At 39.3% G+C, this 14,554-nt stretch overlaps 1 protein-coding gene across 14 annotated transcripts in view; it reads left to right on the forward strand.

The window, feature by feature from the left end:
- The window catches only part of SMYD3 (SET and MYND domain containing 3), an 839,170-nt gene that overhangs the window by 385,498 nt on the left and 439,118 nt on the right, over positions 1–14,554 (forward strand). The window lies entirely within an intron of this gene.

The raw sequence follows: 14,554 nt of genomic DNA on the forward strand, positions 1-14,554 counted from the left end.
GGTCTTAGCACCCTTGTTAAAAATTATTTGACCATATAGTTTTTTTTCCCCTCTTTTTTTTTTTTTTTTGAGAGAAGGAAAGAAAAAAAAAATGAGTAAAGGAGAGGAAGTAAGAGGAAGAGAAAGAGGGAGGGTGAACGGAAATATTGCTTTATTCTGAAAAAAAAAGGGTATTAATAATGGCCAATCAATGTTTCATTTAAACCTATGAGTAGGTGTGATGTGGTATTGACAATAATGTATATTTTATATATTTGAAGTGGAGAGCTCTATAAATTTTTATTAAGTTTACTTGTTCCGGATCTGAGTTTGAGTCCTTGATATCCTTATTAATTTTCTGTCTCATTGAATCTAAGTTTCTATGTATCTGGGTGTTAGGATTGTTAGCTCTTGTTGTTGCATTGATCCTTTTACCACTATATCTTTGTTGCTTTAAAATCTATTTTATCTGAATTGCAACTCCTGCTTTTTATTTATTTATTTATTTTTGCTCTCCATTTGGTTGGTAAATCTTTCTCCATCCCTTTGTTTTGAGTCTTTGTGTATCCTTGCATGTGAAACAGATCCGGATGTAACATGCCATTGGGTTTTGGCTGTGTCTTTTGATTGGGGGATTTAGTCGATTTAAATTTAGGGTTACTGCCATTTGATGTTAACTGGCTGTTTTATCCTTTCGTTGATGTAAATTCTTCTTTATGTTGATGCTCTTTAATTTTTGGTATATTTTTAGAAAGGCTAATACTGGTTGTTTCTTTCTGTGTGTAATGCTTCTTTCAGAAGCTCTTGTAAAGCAGGCCTGGTGGTAATAAAATCTCTGAGTTCTTGCTTGTTCGTAAAAGATTTTATTTTTCCTTCAGTTGTGAAGCTTAGTTTGGCTGGATATGAAATTCTGGGCTGAAGGTTCTGTTCTTTGAGGATGTTGAATATTAGCCCCCACTCTCTTCTGGCTTGTAGAGTTTCTGCTGAGAGATCTGCTGTAAGTCTGATAGGCTTGCCTTTGTGGGTAACATGACCTTTCTCTCTGGCTGCTCTTAGTATTTTCTCCTTCGTTTCAACCCTGGTGAATCTAATGATTATGTGCCTTGGGGTTGCTCTTCTTGAGGAATATCTTTGTGGTGTTCTCTGTATTACCTGGGGTTGAATATTGTCCTGCTTTGCTAGTTTAGGAGAATTTTCCTGAATAATATCCTGAAGGGTATTTTCCAGCTTGGATTTATTCTCTCTGTCGCATTCAGGTACACCTATCAAACGTAAATTTGGTCTTTTCACATAGTCCCACATTTCTTGGAGACTTTGCTCATTCCTTTTTAACCTTTTTTCTCTAATCTTGTCTTCTTGTTTTCTATCATTAAGTTGGAGTTTAACCTCTGTTATCCTTTCTTCTGCTTGAACAATTCGAGTGTTTAAACCTGTGCATACTTCTCGGAGTTCCTGTATTGTATTCTTCAGTTCCATTAATTCACTTATATTACTCTCTAAATTGTCTAATCTCAATAGGATTTCATCAAATCTTTTTTCAAAGTTCCTAGTTTCTTTATGTTGGGCTACAACATGTTCTTTTAACTCACCGAAGTTTCTTATTATGCATTCCCTGAAGAGTGATTCTGTTATTGGGATGCGCTCGTTCTCCATCAAGCCTTGTTCCATTGTTGATGTGGAACTGTGATCATCTTTAGAGGGAGAGGCGTTTTGATTTTGAGTATTCTCAGCCTTTTTATGCTGGTTTCTTCCCATCATTGTAAATTTATCCTCCTGTCGTCTTTGAAATGACCAACTTTCAGATTAGGTCTCTTGATTGGACGTCCAAGTTGTTAGTTCCCAGGGCCAGAACAGCGGCGTTAAGACTGATGGTGCTTTTCTGCCCAGGATTCTCCTGTCGGGCTTCCTTCTTGTGTCCGTAATAGGCGACTCTGCCTTCCCCGGGCTCCAAACCTCAGTCAGAAGGGGAACCATCTCGTTTACTCTGAGCCGAGAGCTGCCGAGCCAAGGTGCCGTCACAGCCTGTGCGCCGGCCTCAGGAGTTATGCTGGGAACCCGTGTGGGTCCTCCAAACCTTGGTCGGAAGGGGAGCTGGCCCTGTTTACTCTGCTCCGAGAGCTGCCCCACCGAGGTGCCAGCGAAACCACTGCGCCAGCCACAAGAGTCGCGCTGGTGACCCGTGTGATTCCACCACTGGGGATCTTCTGCTCCGTGAGCTACCCGAATTTGTCTGAAAGTGTGGCGTCCTCTAGTTCTCTCTGCGCTTCCACTGAGAGCTGCAATCCCGAGATGTTAGCGATTGGCCATCTTGGATCGTTCCCTCGACCATATAGTTTTCTAATCCATGTACATGGATTGCTTTTTCATAACCTAATTAATTTTTTAAAAACAGATTTTTAAAAATTATTTAAATTATTTATATTTAATTCTTTAAATTCTTTGAATTTAAATTTAAAAGAATTTTTAAATTCAGAACCTGGAATTTTTAATATGTATGAATGTGATCTTCTTTGTTTAGGCTCGTCTTCTAATCTGATGGGTTTCTCGTAAAGCTTTTTAAAATATGTAAATTTAACATATCCACTACTTCTCCCAATTTTATGTCATCTCTAAATTTGGTAAGCATGCCTTTTATGATCTCAGCCAAGTTGCTGATGGGCATATTTAGTAGAATATTCCCAATTCCAGAACTTAATAACAACCCATTAGAGATAGTGCTAAAAAGTGAATTTCAACATTCATTTTTCAGCCTATACTCTTTGGGAATATTGCAAGTATAACTGATATCATTCCCCTATGATTCTTCATTGTGCTCAGAAGGACATCAAAAATTTCCTATTTAAACATAATAGTCTTTTTCTGACCTTCAGCCTTACAACCATATAAAAAAGGGAAAATATTTAGTTTCATATAAGATTGAATGAAAATGTTCTGTCTTTCATTGGTCATTGTCTTCATATGTATTCACCATTGTTTAACAACTGGTCCTAGACTTCTAGGAAAATTTATGTCAGACTTAATCATTATCCTTGCATAAATCATAAAGTTAGTTCAACCTAACTTTTTAAAGAAATAATTTGTGTAGTCAAGAAGGGAATATTTCAATAAATAAAAAGACAATCAGTAAGAATTATAGCTGAAATTTATGCTCTGTCTCTCAAAGTGCCCAGCACAGTGTTGGGAATGTATACTAAATCTTGGGTCATTTTGGGTTGACTATGAAATAACGGGCGTATATACTCTTCATTGTTATTATCATGGTAGAGCAGGCACAGTCAGCCTTATGAATAAGAACCTAAGGTTCTTATAAGTGAAAGTACAGGCACTCAGAGTCCTGTCTTCGACTCACAGTTTCACCCTTATTCCTTCTTACTGATTGACTGATTGGGTGTTTACATGATTTTTTCATTCTTTTGTTCAGCAAACACTTACCAAGCCACCATGTACATAGTGTTTTGTTAAGTACTTGTGATAATCTGGAATTAAGCAAGACAAGATCTTTGATCTCATACAATACAGGGAAGTAGGGCAATGCAGGCAACCACCTATAATACTAATCATGATAAAATAAGCGTCATCCTAAAGATAAAACGTACATGTGTTGGGAATGCAAAGAAAAATGTTGGTAATTATGGCTGTGAGGATTGGAAATGTGTTTGTGGGAAAAGTAGAACATGTGCTAAATGTAAATTTCAGTGGCAGATGAGTGGAGGGAATGAGGAAGCCACACAAGTAAGGTTCCTGCATCCATGGAGAGGACTTTATCTGCTTCTAGTCCTTGGAGCATAGAGTATGTTGAGCCTTGCTGTAGTAGTTCACAGGACTAGGAGTGTTAAGACAAGGTTTGATTGTCTTGAATGCTACAGTATGAAGTTTGGACTTTATTGTATATTAAATAAAGAGCCTTTTAAAGTTTCCAAGCAGGGGAATGAAATGATTATGACAATTTAGAAAGACAATTCTTGTTAACAGCATAAAATATAGATTAGAGAGTCAAGACTGGAGGGAAGGAGCCCAACTATCCCACCAGTGCAGTAGTTGAGGCAGGAGAAACGGAAATGCAGAATTGGTCTCTTACGGAAAGGTCAGAGCTATATGAAGTGCAGTGAGTGGCATGGAACTACTCACTGCATGTTTTAATCCAAACAAAATTTTCTCTTTGTGGTTAGGGAGACATTAAAATTCTTTCTTATATAAAGAGAATACAATTTTTCAAAATAAAAGTGCCCTGTTTTTACTTATGGTTTCTAGCTTCTTTTTGAGTAGTAAATATAGGTTGTAATTTTCTTTTACTGATGCAGTTGTTAATTTTAAAAGCGTAGTCACTCTGTAAGAATCAGCACATTTTAGCATAAATGGTCTTCCTGTGAGAGGCAGTCAATCTAAACTACCTGTATTTTAATTTAAATTTTTTGGTCTTCAGGAGACATAAAATGGATTCAACGCTTGTAAGTAGGAGCTCAATTACGAAAATACTCATAAGACTGTTTATCGCTCTGCAATAGGAAGGCCCGGAAACTTCATGAAACGTCAGGCAAGCCTAAATGCTTTTACTTCATGAAATGTCAGGCAAGCCCAAATGTTTTTAGTCTATATATTCAACATTAAAGCTTTCATCCTAATTGTAACCTCTCAGGGTGAAGAGCTTCATCCATTTATGATGGGATGAATTCTACGGTAATAGAAAAATTGAACATGTAAGTTTCTCTCCTGGTGACTCGCTGTGGTCACCTGCCCCTGGGAACCTCCTTTCTCAGGGTGCTCTTCCACTTCTTGTACTTGCAACTCATTCTGAAATTACGGAATTAATATTCTTAGTTTCCTCTTCTCTCTGCCTTTAAATAGAAATAGACATAGTTACAATTATGTATTTCACTTGCCAGAATTTTAAGTCTTAGCAATACCTGATATGAAGGGCCTGCTAAGGGGTGATTTTTTTGCTACGGGATCATGATTGTTTCTGTGCAAGAATTTAATAAGTTCACTCGGCCTGACTAGCTAACAAGTACTGTGTGCTTATGTCCATTTTGCAGTCTTTTAACAAAAGAGAAAGATTTGTCTTCAGAACTTTCTCAACTCCATGGAGAAATTATGTCACATGAACAGATGAGTCTTTCTATGGCAGCCTTTTTTATGTGACCCCTAGTGAGTCCCCTGACACATTTCACTGTCCATATGTGTACAAGCTCTTTATTCAGGTTTGATTAAACAGCAAATAATAGCTACACACTGCCTTTGTTTCCTTTGGTCTACTTTGAATAGTGAACATGCAGCAGAAGATGCCGTAGTCGAAAGGAAATGACACTGAATGTCAAAAGGTTAGTCCCTCAAAGATAGTTTGACCAAACGAGAAAATATAAAATCTCACTTTTGAAAGCTGAGGTCAACCATGCTTTGCTCTATTCTTAATTTCTCCTTTTTTTTTTCTTTTACTGTATTTGATGAATAAATTTCCATTTATTTCATGTAATGTTTAGGTGTAAATCTTTCATTTTTTTTTTTTTTTTTGAGACGGAGTTTTACTCTTGTTACCCAGGCTGGAGTGCAATGGCATGATCTCGGCTCACCGCAACCTCCACCTCCTGGGTTCAGCCAATTCTCCTGCCTCAGCCTCCTGAGTAGCTGGGATTACAGGCACGCGCCACCACGCCCAGCTAATTTTTTGTATTTTTAGTAGAGACGGGGTTTCACCATGTTGACCAGGATGGTCTCGATCTCTTGAACTCGTGATCCACCCGCCTCGGCCTCCCAAAGTACTGGGATTACAGGCGTGAGCCGCCGCACCCGGCCAGATCTTTCATTGTTGTTGTTGTAAAGGTGTTAAGTCAACAATTACCCATTAAAGCTTTTGTGACCCAAAAATGAACTATTCAGAAATATAAGTGCATTAAGAAATTATTTTTTAAGGCATTTTTTTAAGAGCAGTTTTTGTTTTATAGCAAAATTGAGAGATTTTGAAATCACAAAGATTTCTCATCTATCCCCTGCCTGCACATTATTTTTCATCTTTCACATTTGAAGGATTGTAATGAACAAGAACAGGATCAACAATGGGAGGGACCACATGCTTGTAATCCGAGCACTTTGGGAGGCTGAGGTGGGCAGATCGCTTGAGTCCTGGAGTTTAAGACTAGCCTGAGCAACATAGCCACACCCCAAAAATGCAAAAAAAAAAAAAAAAAAAAGGCGGGGGGGGGTGTGTGGTGGTGTGTGCCTGTAGTTCCAGCTACTTGGGAGGCTGAGGTGGGAGGATCACCTGAGCCTGGGAAGGTTGAGGCTGCCATGAGTTGTGATTATTCCACTGCACTCCAGCCTGGGCAACAGAGTGAGACCCTGTCTCAAAACAAAACAAAACAAAACAAAACAAAACAAAACAAGAAAACCCTGCATCTCACACATGCGCAATGGAGCTGAGTGATCCAGATACTCCTTTCACCCTTACAGGAAGGAAACTAGTATCTGAGGTTTACTGACTTTCTGTTGTGGTCAATATGGAATAGGCTTTCAAGACAGACTGCCTGGGCTTGAGTGCCAGCTCCACTGCTCATTAACTGTACCATATAGAACAACTTTCTAAATCTTTCTAAATCCCAGTTTGTTCATGTATACAATGGGGGTTAATAATATTTACCTTGCAGGCTTTTACAATAAAAACGAAAGGAGATCTTCCATGTAAAGCATCTATCAGTGTGCATGGCCCACAGAAAGCAGTCAGTAAATGGTGTGTGCTCTTGTTCATTCTTTCCACAGATATACACAGCTTAACTTTCTCTGTTCCAGACACTTTTCAGCATGCTGGACTATGTAGTAAACAGTTCCTCCCTCATAAAAATATGTTCTAGTGGTAGAAGGCAACAATAACCAAAATAAATGAGCAAATTACATTGTATGCTAGAAATTGATAAGAGCTGTGAAACAAAATTGAACATCATAGTAAAGATTGGGAGTAGGAATGCAGGAATTGGGCAACTTGCAGTTTTAAATAGATAGTCACATTAGGGCTCATTGAGAAGATGACATTTGAACAATGACTTGGAGGTATTTGATTGTTATTGACACTATGAAATAGGGCTTTGCTTTATGCCTACATTTCTACTCTCACTGAATGTTGTAAAACTTGATAATAGTAAATGCATACTTAAGACTAAAAATTAAATACTAATACTAGAAATTATAATCTATGTTTACACTCATTTAACCTGTATAATCTCCTCTCCTTTTCATATTTCTGGGTTTTTAAAATTTTGTTTTTGAGACAGAATCTTGCTCTGTCATTCCAGGCTAGAGTGCAGTGGCACGATCTTGACTCACTGCAACCTCCGCCTTCTAGGTTCAAGCGATTCTCCTGCCTCAGCCCCCCAAGTAGCTGGGATTACAGGCATGCACCACCATGCCTGGCTAACTTTTGTATTTTTAGTAGAGATGGGGTTTTGCTGTGTTGGCCAGACTGATCTCGAACTCCTGACTTCAGGTGATTAATCCGCCTCAGCCCTCCAAAGTGATGGATCACCACCTGTTACATTCCATGCTCCATCTGGCCTCCTTTTCATATTTCACTCAGTCCTGCTGCAGTGAGTTTAGGGATTAGACCGGCAAGGACATTAGTTCTCTTTGCTCACAGAAAGCAGAAATTGAAGAAAACAAATTAGAAATTAGTTCCTTAGAAACAAAATACTAAAACAAAATACAAAATTCTTCTACAGATTCTGGATTTCCCAACTGCCTTTTGTCTACTTTATCCACCTTTCACCCAGTGCAGTATCATCACATTGAAACACCGGTATTTCTGAAAATACTTGGGCTCATCTTTGTTGAAGCTATTGACAAAAAAGCTCTCGCCTTTTCTGCGAATGAGAAACATTCAGTGTTTATGCAGTCTGGTTTGGCGCTGCCGTTGACTCAGGCTGGTATAGGGACTGATGCATTGTTACCTCTTACAGTGACCAAGGATCCTCAAAGAACGGGAAAAGCTGCCCTTTCAGAGCTCAGTATGGCACTAACCTGTATTTCCTCTAATCACGAGCAGATGATATTTTCCTTTCCAGACGGGGCATTGTCTTTTGGTACTTTTACCCTTTACTTTCCGGTGTAGATATGTTGGAATCCACTGCCTAGGGTTTCTCTGATGCATCCAAAGCAGTGGTCGCTAATCCTGTTACATTCAATGCTCCATCTTCATAATATGTTTTGGAATATCCCCTTTATTTCTGAAATGAGATGTATAAATAATATAACTGCCTCTACACATAAATTTAAAGATTAAAATGGTGTTACAGTTGTGATCTAAAGACAAGAGAAGGGATCTGCTTCCAGTGCATTTGTTTTATTTAAATGCTTGCCTGCTGAGCATTCCTGGAGACAAAGTGATGTCATCGGGTGTCAGGACCCACTTGCACTGAATATGTGTAGGTGAAAGAGGAGTAAAACACCATGCAACTGAGTGTTGGCAAAAGCGTTTTCTATGTGAAGCTTTGAAATAAGGACTAAATAAGCATACTCATAAACATACATAGAATCACTATCAATGTAACATCTATGAATGCAGATTGATGCCTGTGTATTGTATTGGTAATTTAAATATCACGAATTGTTGACCTGATTTTTCATAATGGTGAACAACTTGTGGTACCATTGCAAACAAAACAAAGTATAATTCTTCCTCAATTTATATTTAAGGATGATGCATTCCTTGATAATTCAATGACTATTAAACAGTGTAAGAAACACTTGTGTCTGTAAGTAGAATACAGTTAGGCTCTATTTTCAAAGAATTAACAGAATTTTTTCACCTGCCAGCAAGTCTGGTGGAACATTTGAAAGATTTGCAGGATACTGGGTAATGATTTGTTATCCACAGCTGTCCTGTTTAGCAGGCCTGGCTGCAGTCTACCACATGCCATTGTGATGATTAAAAATACTGAATATGGTCCTGGTACCGCCACTGAGAACCACTGATCTAAAGCTCCTCTGCAGTGCTCATGCCCAACTGGGGATCTGTCCATGCTGCAGTGCTGTGTTCCTCCGTGATTTAGCTTGGCACGGCACTATGCCATGTATAAGTAATGCTTCTTAGTGCTCGGAATTATTCTGCTTGAAGCACTTTCCAGATGGCTGGCTAACAGCTTCTGGGGATACTGAAATGCTGCTCCGGTGGTTTCTAATTCTCCAGTCCCTTCCTTCCGATACATGTTACAGATTCCTTAAAGGTTATTGTGTATGAAAGGGATGCAGTGGATAGGTAGTTGCCACTCCTTTTTACTGCTACTCGAATTGCAAATTATGTTTGGTTGGTAGTGGTGTTTCGTTGATGGGCTGATTGCTTCATGTCTGTTTTCCTCTCTGTCAGTCATCTAAGGTTCATAGCCATATTACCCATATTTGTGGGCTATTCAGGATCTCTGTCACCACTTCTGATCATGATCATCTATGAAAATTTGGAGCATGATAAGTGATGGGGTTCAGGACATGCTACCCCAAAATACGACATTAGAACAAACTGCAGAAACAAGAAGGTCCCTCTTCTCCTTCATATCTCATTCCAGAGGGACACTCTCTATACATGAGGGAAAGGAACATTCTTATCCTCAGAGATACCAAGAAGAATGTGAACAAACAGGCATTGCTAAGTTTTCCCCAATTTATTACTATTAGATCATATTCCCTTTGTCCAGTGACACTTTCCACAACTGTCTGCTCTTCAGCAAACCTAAGCATAAAAATACTCCACTTGCCCTGCTTCTTTGGGTCTTCATTTCTGAAGGCTCCTGGGTCACTTAAAACCTACGTTAAAATAAATTTATATGCTTTTCTCTTGTCAATCTGTCTTTTGTTACAGGGATCTCAGCCACAAACTTAGCGATGGATAAGAAAAGAAACATTTTTCTCTCCTGCATAGAGAATAGTATTCCTAAGAAAGATAGTGTATGTTATACATCGCAGGAGATGAAACTGGCAAGGCAGCAGGGCTTAGAACTTTTGATGGGTGATAGAGAGTTGTTCAAGAGTGAGTGTTTTAGGTCAGCTGTGGTGGCTCATGCCTGTAATCCCAGCACTTTGGGAGGCTGGGGTGGATGGATCACCTGAGGTCCGGAGTTCGAGACCAGCCTGGCCAACATGGTGAAACCTTGTCTCTACTAAAAATACAAAAATTAGCTGGACATGGTGGCACATGCCTGTGGTCTCAGCTGCTCAGGAGACTGAGCAGGAGAATTGCTACTCTAGCCTGGGTGATAGAGTGAGACTCCATCTGAAAAAAGAAAAAAAGAACAAGTGAGTATTTTAGTTGCAGCTTGCAGTCAGTTGCAAGACAGAGACCCAACTACAGTGCCACAAACATACAACAACTTATTCTTTCATATAATAGAAGTCGAGGCTGCATACGGTGGCTCACGCCTGTGATCCCAGCACTTGGGGAGGCCAAGGTGGAAGGATAGCTTGAGATCAGGAGTTTGAGATCAACTTGGGCAACATGGCGAGACCCTGTCTCTACCAAAAATAATAATAATAAAAAATTAGCCAAGCATGGTGGCATGTATTTGTAGTCCTAGCTACTTGAAAAGCTGAGGCGAGAGGATGGCTTTAGCCCAGGAGTGTTTGAGGTTGCAGTGAGCAATGATTGTGCCACTGCACTCCAGCCTGGGCAACAGAGTGAGACCTTGTCTCTAAAAAAACATAATAATTAAAAATAAATGAAGTCTAGAGAAAAGTATTCCAGGGCTGGATAAGCATCCTTAAAAGGTCATCAGAGGTCAGTCTTTGGTTGTGCTACACCTGACTTCTACCCTTACGTTCCTTCCACCCTACATGGTTCGAGGTGGCTGTTGGAGGACCAGCCATTACCTCTGCATTGAGAAGGAAAGGCAGAAGAGCCAAAAAGAACACATGCCTCTACCATTTTTTTTCCCTGAAGCTTCATGTAACACTTCTGTTAGTACATATTAACAATCTGAGGGTCTCAAGGAAGAAGGGAGACTAGCTAGCATTTTCTATCACATGGAGGTATGTCGTCAGGTTTTGATTTGTAGAGATTTCCCTGGGAGAGGATGGAGGATTTGTTGAAAGGGGTGTGCAGCCAGCAGAAACGAGGACTTGACAATTTGTTTAATGTTTCCCATCACCGACATTGAGTAAGTGTAAGCGCCGGTTCTAGCTTGGTTCCGTTGGATCAGTGGGCTGCAGGTGTGCCATATTGCACATGATACCTGTGCATGTAACTTCCTGATGCGATTTAATGTAGACTGCTAGGGTGTCTCTAAGGGTCTTCAGTGCATTTGAGATGAGGAATGGAGTTGAGTTACATCTTCTGTGATTTCAGTTTTGGTGCACTCTCTACTTGGAAAAATCTCATCTGCTTTTAAAATATTTTTCACCCTTTGAATAACCTTAAAGGCAACCTTTATGATGTTTTCTGCTTTGACTTTTTTTGTACTGACATTAGTGTTCTGGAAAATAAACCAAAGGCGCTGTTTGTACCTTAATTTTATCCTTGATTGTGTATTTAAAATAATTTGTGAAATTATTTAGCACTTCAGGTTTATATACCTCATTGCTGAGAATTTTGCTCAGTATCTATTCTGAGCATTTTCAGAATCACTGTTGTTCATGTAGTTCCTTACCTTTGAAAGTGCGTTATCAGCATTACATAGTTACTGGCCTTTGCCTCCTAGGATCTATGCTATTTGTACTCTGTGTGATGATAGTGAGAAGCAGAGATATGTGATAATCATGATATTGTACCTCTTGGCTTGTAAGTTCCTAGCAGAAAGAAATTCTGTCAGAGAGAGAATATGTAATTTGAGCAGTGCAAAGAAGTAATGTTATTCTACTGTTTTTCAGAAATGAAAGAACCAAATTTTTTAAGTAGTTATGTTTTTACCATAGAAGATTTTTGGGTTGATAGGCACAGCAACCCACCGTGACACACGTTTACCCATGTAACAAAATAAAAATAAAAAGATTCTTGAAGTTCCTGGCTGCCAGCATGACATAGTAGGTTTCTAAGTTTAAGTGAGAGAGAGAGAGAGAAGGACTATCACATGTGCACTGGGGATCAGGAATGGGAGAGAAGCCTTGCCTTTTCATCATTGAGTTTGCATAACCAGGCACATGGATCAGATTTCAGAATGCACATGAAATAATTTCAATTGCAATATGGAAATGCTTTTAAAAGATGAGGTAATCCGTCATCCTGGATATTTTTATTCTGTGAACCCTGGCTTTTAGAGCTCTTTTTGGCATCTGGGCAGCTTGCTTACTATGTTTTGTTGAAGCAGAAGGGGGCAGCAGAGAGACCAATTAGAAAGCTAACGTCTGAGTTGGCTTCCTTCTACTACAAGGTGTTGAGCGATATAAATATACGAAAAGGAAATGAAAATGGAAAGTACTATCTTTTATTTATTAAATTCTAAAAGTGATTGCAAAACATTTTCAGATAACATGATGCAGATTTCTACTTGTCCGTTTATACAGATGCTGCGAAGTGGATATATTTGTATGTTTTGTTCTAAGATCCGACGTGCAAATGTAGGGTGGATTATTTGTGATTAAGTACAGCTTTCAGTGGGTCTTGTTTTCCACTAGATATCTATGTGTTTATAGAAAAGCAGATGCTCCGGAGGGTTTTTGCATTTCATTCTATGTTTATCCCTTTTAGCCAGAGTTTTTAAGGAACTTCACTTCTTGTTAAAATTAAGCAAAGTTAATGCCTTTTGACTGAATTTTGGTTTTGGAGTCAGTTAGGGATCTAATTTTTTTGTTTGTCTTATTGTTAAAGTATTACCTGTGAAAAATTTTCCATTCGTTGAAAGGTCTAAGCTGACTGATTGGTTTCATGCCCTTAACCTTTGAAAGCATGGTAATTAACTGAAGCAATACTATTTTTCTGTAAAGGATGGCTAAGTCATGTTGAGGGGCCTGGCTAACTATATTTGCTATGTATGAAAGCTGTTCTATTTCTCATTAATATTCTGTATTTCTTTTTCTGTGATTAAGGACAGTAAGATAGCATAGCCAAGGAGTTCTCACTGAAAGCCAGTCTGGTATTTCGATGTATTCTATGTTTAAGATAAGGGACAATATTTAGCGGTTAACAGGAAACAAGTGCCTTTTTTCACTGATTTACAAGTGAAAAAGGGAGTCATTAAGTTACAGTGTCTTCCTCTGCAGGAGACCAGTGAGGATAAAGCTGCAGTTCTGTTCCAAATCCATTATGTGTGTTTCATATTTTGGTAAATTTAATCTCTTGACTTCTTTGATACAGCTCTGTTTTATAAGGTAAGCTGTGAAAGAAACCCCCTTTGTAAAGGAGGTTTATAAAGGGAGAACTTAACTGTTAGCTATACTCTACTATAAGGATTTATAGCATGACATAGTATTTAGCAGAAAGTGTGTGTGTGTGTGTGTGTGTGTGTGTGTGTGTGTGTGTCTGTCTGTCTGTCTGTCTGTCTGTCTCCATCTCAGGGTGCTTGAGGTATAGGATTACAGTTAATTCTTTTTTTTTTTTTTTTGAGAGAGAGTTTTGCTCTTGTTGCCCAGGCTGGAGTGCAATGGTGCGGTTTCAGCTCACTGCAACCTCTGCCTCCCAGGTTCAAGCGATTATTGCGCCTCAGCTTTCTGACTAGCTGGGATTATAGGCATGCAGCACCACGCCCAGCTAATTTTTGTATTTTTAGTAGAGACAAGGGTTTCACCATGTTGGCCAGGCTGGTCTCAAACTCCTGACCTCAGATGATCTGCCCACTTCGTCTTCCCAAAGTGCGGGGATTACAGGTGTGAGCCACTGTGCCCTGTCAGGATTACAGTTAATTCTTGCCGAAAGCATGTAGTGGCTCATCTGGTCTTACCTCTTTCCTATGCTAGTCATCTCGTTCTCTCTCTGTATGGTAGTTGTTATTTGATGAGTGCTAGTTGTATAAAAGTGATATGTCTGATTTCTTCAAGAAACGTTTTTTCTGTCATCTGTGACCTCTTCTATGACATTGGGGGACAACTGTCCAGTGACAATTTGCTGCCACCCAGTGAAACCATACTGCTCTTTCCCTGAATGTCTATTTGTCCTCTTGAAGCTGTAACTTTGGACTAAATGCCAGGTGTTATTTTGTCTTTTACTAGATATTTTTCTATCCCTGAAATTGGTCTTGAGCTTTTTTCCTGGAATACAGTGAAGTTATTTGGAAACAGTTTTATTTAGTGTGTATGTAGGAGTTTTGCTTTTCACATTTCTTAGGTGGGACCAGAGCAGTATTCAGTGTAGGGCAAGTTACTGAGGCAAGACTCTTTGGGTCTTCTGTTTAAAACCCTTGAGTCTCTTGGTTTCCTACTGTGGTTGATGGGAGCAGGCACTATTCTTGGTCTTATGTGAGTACCTGCTGCTGTTACCTCTAACTCTTTCAGTCACACCTGTCCATAGCCTCCGGTAGTGTCTTCACATGCTTTTGTACTGATTAGTACTCCGTTGAATATTGAAGGTTGACCTTCAGCAGATTTTTAATTCTCTGCCTGTGCAGTTCTTTCCTCTCTAGTATTCTGACCTGTAAAGTCTAGCCTCTTTGGCCTCCCTGTGCTCTCAACTTTTTCA

Source organism: Callithrix jacchus, chromosome 19 (genome assembly GCF_049354715.1).
Source record: "Callithrix jacchus isolate 240 chromosome 19, calJac240_pri, whole genome shotgun sequence".
Taxonomy (NCBI): domain Eukaryota; kingdom Metazoa; phylum Chordata; class Mammalia; order Primates; family Cebidae; genus Callithrix; species Callithrix jacchus.